Raw genomic sequence first — 6,000 nt, 5'->3', positions numbered from 1 at the left:
CATTTTCTTTCAAGTTTTTGTGTTCCAAGGTTCTTAGAATAATTAGGGGGGTCTAAAAACAACTTTTATGAGGATTGGAAGTGAGCGGATGTGAAACCAAGAAAAAATTTTGTGTCCTCAGAACATTACATGGGCCTTGTAATGCATGCATTTGCAAAACACAGCCGTGTAATGAAGATTGGTATCCGGAACTATGGCGTTACACAACCGTGTAACGGGGCCTGTATGTTAAAAAAAAATATTTCTTTTAGAATACCAGCTCCTTCTTTTCTTCATTCCAGTCGCGACTTCTTCTCTTGTTTTCCCTCACTACACATGACCGATAACCACAAAAATACATCAAGTATTCGATTTTTCCATGGAATTAAGCAAGCAAGGTATGATTTTTCACTCTCCTTTATTCTTCCTTACACTCAAGCAACTTCACAACACCATTTTAATCGTGGTTTTCGGAGGTTTGGAAGAACCCTAGAAATTAGGGTCCGAAAATTTTGTTCTAATTTCTTCAAATTGCTTGTAGGATAAGCTTGGAGAAGCATTGTGGAAGAGATTACAAGTGATTTCAAGCACCAAATTCGTGTTTCAAGCTCCAAATTGGGTATTCTCTTTCTAATTCCTTGACTTTGCATTGTTAGTCAAAAAGCTTCAATATTTGGATGTTAATTGTGTGTTGGTCCTTTGAAGTGGTTGTGCATTGTGCTTAATAGTCAAATTTTTGTGCTTAAATTTCATTTCTCTCATGGCTTCATCATCTCGTGGGGGTGGTAAAAAGGGTAATTCCAAGCATTCTAGAGTCGTTGACTCTAATGTTAGTCAACATGACCCAAACCCTCCACGCCAAAATTCGGGTGAATTGGCATTCTTAGACTCTCAACAAGAGGCTAGGTGTCATAATTTTCTTAGTCGTGGGCGCGCAACACAGAAATTCACGGACATGCCCACTCTTGTGTCCCTTCATATACATGACCAAGTCCGTGTTTTGTTCAGAAATATTGGATGGGAAGGTTTGTTGTCATTGCATGATGTTGGGTATGTCCAACCTACTTTTGAATTTCTGTCATCTGTTTCCTTCAATCATTGAACCGAGTATCTCTTATTCCGTGCTTTTAGCCGTAATTATCAGTTGCATAAAAATAAATTATGTTAACTCATTGGTGCTCCAAATGCTAACACTTACAGCCCATTTCACATATTTAATTTTCCATTTCAAGAGGATGCTAAAGCTTTTTGGGGGAGAATTTCACGATTGAGATACTTTCCAAGTGCTACCAAAGCATCAAGTATCATTCATCATGTTATTAAGGCCACTCATCACATCCTTGCCTCTATTGTATTTCCATAAAATGAGATAAGCAAGGTTGGCCAAAAAGAATTAGAGCTTATGTGGTGTATGATCCACAACCCTAATCAACTTCCTGATTTTGGATTATGGATTATTTTCAAATTGTTGAAAATATCCCACAGCACCAGTGGTAAACTACTTTGTGGGGGTATGATCACAATTATCCTCAAACACCCACATATTGTCATTCGCTTTCCACCCGGTCTAAATGTCATTGACGGAGAAACTCGCCTCACGACAAACATCTTGCAAAACATGCATTTGTTCCACACTACCCTCCACCGTACAATCGACAATTTCCACATCCATATCCTCCACCATTCCCACCTCAAGATCCTCCTTAATAATATGTCCCACTCTCTTTCCAAGCATCGGGGACGACGCATATTTTTAAGCTTGGGGAGGAGGATATATATATATATATATATATATATATATATATATATATATATATATATATATATATATATATATATATATATATATATATAAACTTAAAATTTTAAAAATTACAAAACATAAAATACAAAAAGATTTTTCTTTTTCATTTAGGTTTTTAGGATCATTTCATGCATTTTTCTCTCCTCTTTCTTCTCATCTTTAGAATGCCTTTAACTTTTTTTCACAATACACGGTCAAGTTCAAAGTTTTTTCTACTTATACCCCGTAGACATATGGTGTCACTAATTTGTGAAACTTTAGAACTATTGAGAACACACTTATTTGCTATTCACTTAGTGACGGTGCATTGAGGTGTTTTATGACAAGCAGCTCCTCTTAAATAATTTGGTCACAACATGGGATAATCAAACGTAGGGCGTTTTTAAAATATCCGTGAGTACGTTATTGTGTGAATCGGTAAGGCATAAGGAGGCGCAAAAGTTCATTTGGTTGTCTAGTTTCATTTTTTTAGTTTATCTTGTTAATCGTTTGTATATATGCTTGTTTTTATTTTGTTTTGTAGTATTTAGTTTAGATTAATTGACTTTTTGTTGGATTATACATGATCTTCACTTGGTTCAAAAAGATTGGTTCTAAAAAAAAATTAGGATTTATGCAGCTTTTTCAACATTTGTCTTTATGCATTTAAGGTCAAACCAATTTTTCCGAAGAATAGTTGTTAAAGTTGTTTATCATTTTCATTTTGATGTTAGTAACATGCACTTGATTGGTTGTAAATAGATCAAAACTGGTGTAATCAAAGATTAAATGTTCATATTCCCAAACTTATGAGGAATTTTGGACATTGTTGGTAATTCTTGCAAGAACTTAATGTCATTTAATGATTTGATACAAGAGCTTATTTGAATTGAATTAATTAAATGAAGTTTTATTTGAAGAACATGTTTTGAATAAAACACTTTTGTCAACTTGGATATTAAAGTTTATTAATATCTAAATTACCAACCTAGATTGAACATGGATCATAGTCATATTACATTTTGCAATACAACACATGTATAGGAATAAGAATCAGAAATGTATTTCTATTATTGAGTTCTATTATTAATCTTGTTTGTTTATGAAGTTTAACTTGACTTCAAACATAATCCCCCACTTTAACATTGATTGTATGATGTGTGAAAATATGGCTAAATAAAAGTCTCGTATTCCTATGGACCGACCCTGCTCTATACTATTTTTAGTGTAAGTAGTAGCAGTGATTTGTATTTTATTGTTATTATTTTATCCCATCATTTGTTGGTTTGACCACTAAACAAGCCAGAAAGATATAGTTTTGGGGCTTTATAGGAAAGACATATCTTACCGAGAAAGACTCTTTTTTGTGCAAATCAAATAGTCTTTCCGTCCATTCAACAAGAAAGATTTGTTTAGACCTGGAAAGATATCTATCAAACAAGATCTTCATGTAAATACCTCAGTATAACTAGGTTAGTGATGGATTTTATGACAAAACAGTCGTGGAAAAATAAGTTTTTTATTAGTGCAACCCTTAAAAAAAAACTATGCAACCCCTGATATATTTTTTCTGCTTACGCTTATGCCCACATGCTCATGCATATATAGACTCGGGTGCATACATATGCTTTCCTATTATTTTTTTAACTCTTTAAATTCACACCCAAATTATGACTATATTTTCATCATAGGTTTCATATATAATTTATATAATTTTTACAATATATAAAATTATCAATCAATGATATAATGACCAATAAGTTAAAACTATGATGTTAAATAAAACTAATAGGTTAGCTAAATGTTTGGTGTACGACTCATATTGATTTTTCTCATAGAAATATTAAATAATCATTTGTTAAGAGTTATTATTTTATCTATAATTATATTATGGCACAACGCACGTGGATTCGTTTAGTTAACAAATAATACAAGAATTCACAAGAAAATGGAAATTTAAGTGGGTTTTTTTTTGAGGTAATTAATAAAGCATGTGTAAATCATTCTAAGAAAAATTAGTAAATCTTTTACTCTTTTCAAATACCCAAACTTATTTATCTCATAAAAACACTAATGTTATAAAATATATATGTACGCCCTTAGATATTCTATATGTAATATCTAAGTTTACTATCTTTTATCCTTTTCAATTACTCAAACTTATTTATCTCATAAAAACACTAATGTTATAAAATATATAAATATGCCCTTAGATATTCTATATGTAATATCCAAGTTTACCATCTTAATTACCTTTTTTTGTTTTTTACTTTTGACTTAGGTGTTCATTTGGATGGATTGATTCGATCAAATCAACACAATCAAAATTGATTACGGTTTTAAAAATATAGATATGAATAATCCAAACTAAATTCAAATTCATTCTAATCCAACAATATTACAATTTGGTTGGATCGTTTTTATGTAACATGTATATATATATATATATATATATATATATATATATATATATATATATATATATATATATATATATATATATATATATATATATATATATATATAACTCGAGTATTAATGAAGTCTATAAAATAAATTAAGAAAATTGTTTAGCTGTAAATTAAAATTTAGAGTGAACTAGGGAAGAGTCCGCATTGCGGGATTGGTTACGAAAAACACCACTGAGAAACATACGGATAAAATCAGTAGATTCAGAACCCAAATAGTGACAATTCCTAATAGATGGTTTACAAAGGTTGCAAATTGTATAACTACTCCAAGAATGTTAAGCATAAACTTTACAAACATTCAGGCTACATTTTGAAAGATTCTCTTCCGTTTATCTTTAATTAATGTCTCTAGATATCAAATTTAACAAATGATTTCAAATAATGAATACAAAACTAATTTTTAAAACAAAAAATTACCCTAATCTCCTGCTACAACCATTTTTTGGTCTTTCTTTCTCCATCCAACAGCACGATTCTGAGGAGTCCAACCATCATCACTCAAGTTTTTAATATTATCATAGAGATACTTCGTCATGTCATGTTGACCAAATAAAGCAGCCATATAAAGAGGCATCATTGCTTGAGTACTATGGATTGAAAGCAACCTCTTGTTCTTATTCACCATAATCCTAACCGTTTCAACATTTCCAGCTGTAGCAGTTAAACAAAGGGCAGTATTGGAACTGTTTTTTTTGAATTTCTAAGTCCTTTTCATCCATCTTATTCACTAAATTTTCCACAAACTCTTGTAACTGTTTTGTTCATTTTACTTATGTTGCAACATGAAGGGCTGTTTCATGATTTTCAGTGATGCTAAAGCGTACCAGTTTTAGATCTTTATCAAGAATCGCTTCAGTAGTTTTCCAATCGCCTTTAATGGCTGCTTCATATAGGGGAACACCAACTTTGATGTAATCTTCTCTACTTCCTTTGTAGAAGTTAAATAGCAAAGTTAACATTTAATACATCAATCCATAACTGAAATTATCTTTCCACTAAGATTACGCACATTTTGATGTAAAGTTTGTGAAAATTGAATGAAAGGGACCCATGTGATGATGATTGATTATAGTTTATAGGAGTGTAGTCCCGATGAAGTAAAAATTTTTCCAGATTTTTTTGCTTTAACAGTTTTGGTTGGAGGTCAATCGAGTTAAATATAAACGAAAAATTAAGAAGCTTCGTTTAACGACTTTGTGATTATTGATCAATGTAAAGCATCTTCAAAGCGATCATGAAACATCAATTTCTCAATACAAATAGAACCCTAAGAGTCTTGGTGATCATTATATCCGATACTAATACAAAATATCTTAAGTGTACATGAAAAACAACAAATACTAAAAAAATAAACCATATGTATGTATTTATTATTAAAATTTGATGTCAAAATAATGAATAGCCTAATTGTATATTTGTATTGTGCCAACATGCCTGATAGGCATGTGTGAGTAAAGTTTTCAGGCCTCAAATACCCCAAAAAAAATACTCTTTCTTCTTAAAAAGGGAGCCAATCAGCCTAAAGCTCGTGGGGATATTTATTGACCTCTTTAATGTTAAGGGGAAATCTATCCACTTTGCCAAACATTAAAAAATAGACCTATAAGAAGAGCAGAATGACAAAGGTGCATGCACATATATGATTAACCAGAATGACAAAGTTGTGATATTCATCACATAATCATTACTATAGATGAAAAAAATGTATTCTCAAAGCAATTAAAAGAATGTACCGTGAAGAAATGGAAAAAAGATAAAATAAAGTAA

This window comes from Lactuca sativa, chromosome 1 (assembly GCF_002870075.4).
Source record: "Lactuca sativa cultivar Salinas chromosome 1, Lsat_Salinas_v11, whole genome shotgun sequence".
Lineage (NCBI taxonomy): Eukaryota > Viridiplantae > Streptophyta > Magnoliopsida > Asterales > Asteraceae > Lactuca > Lactuca sativa.
This window is presented reverse-complemented; position numbering follows the sequence as displayed.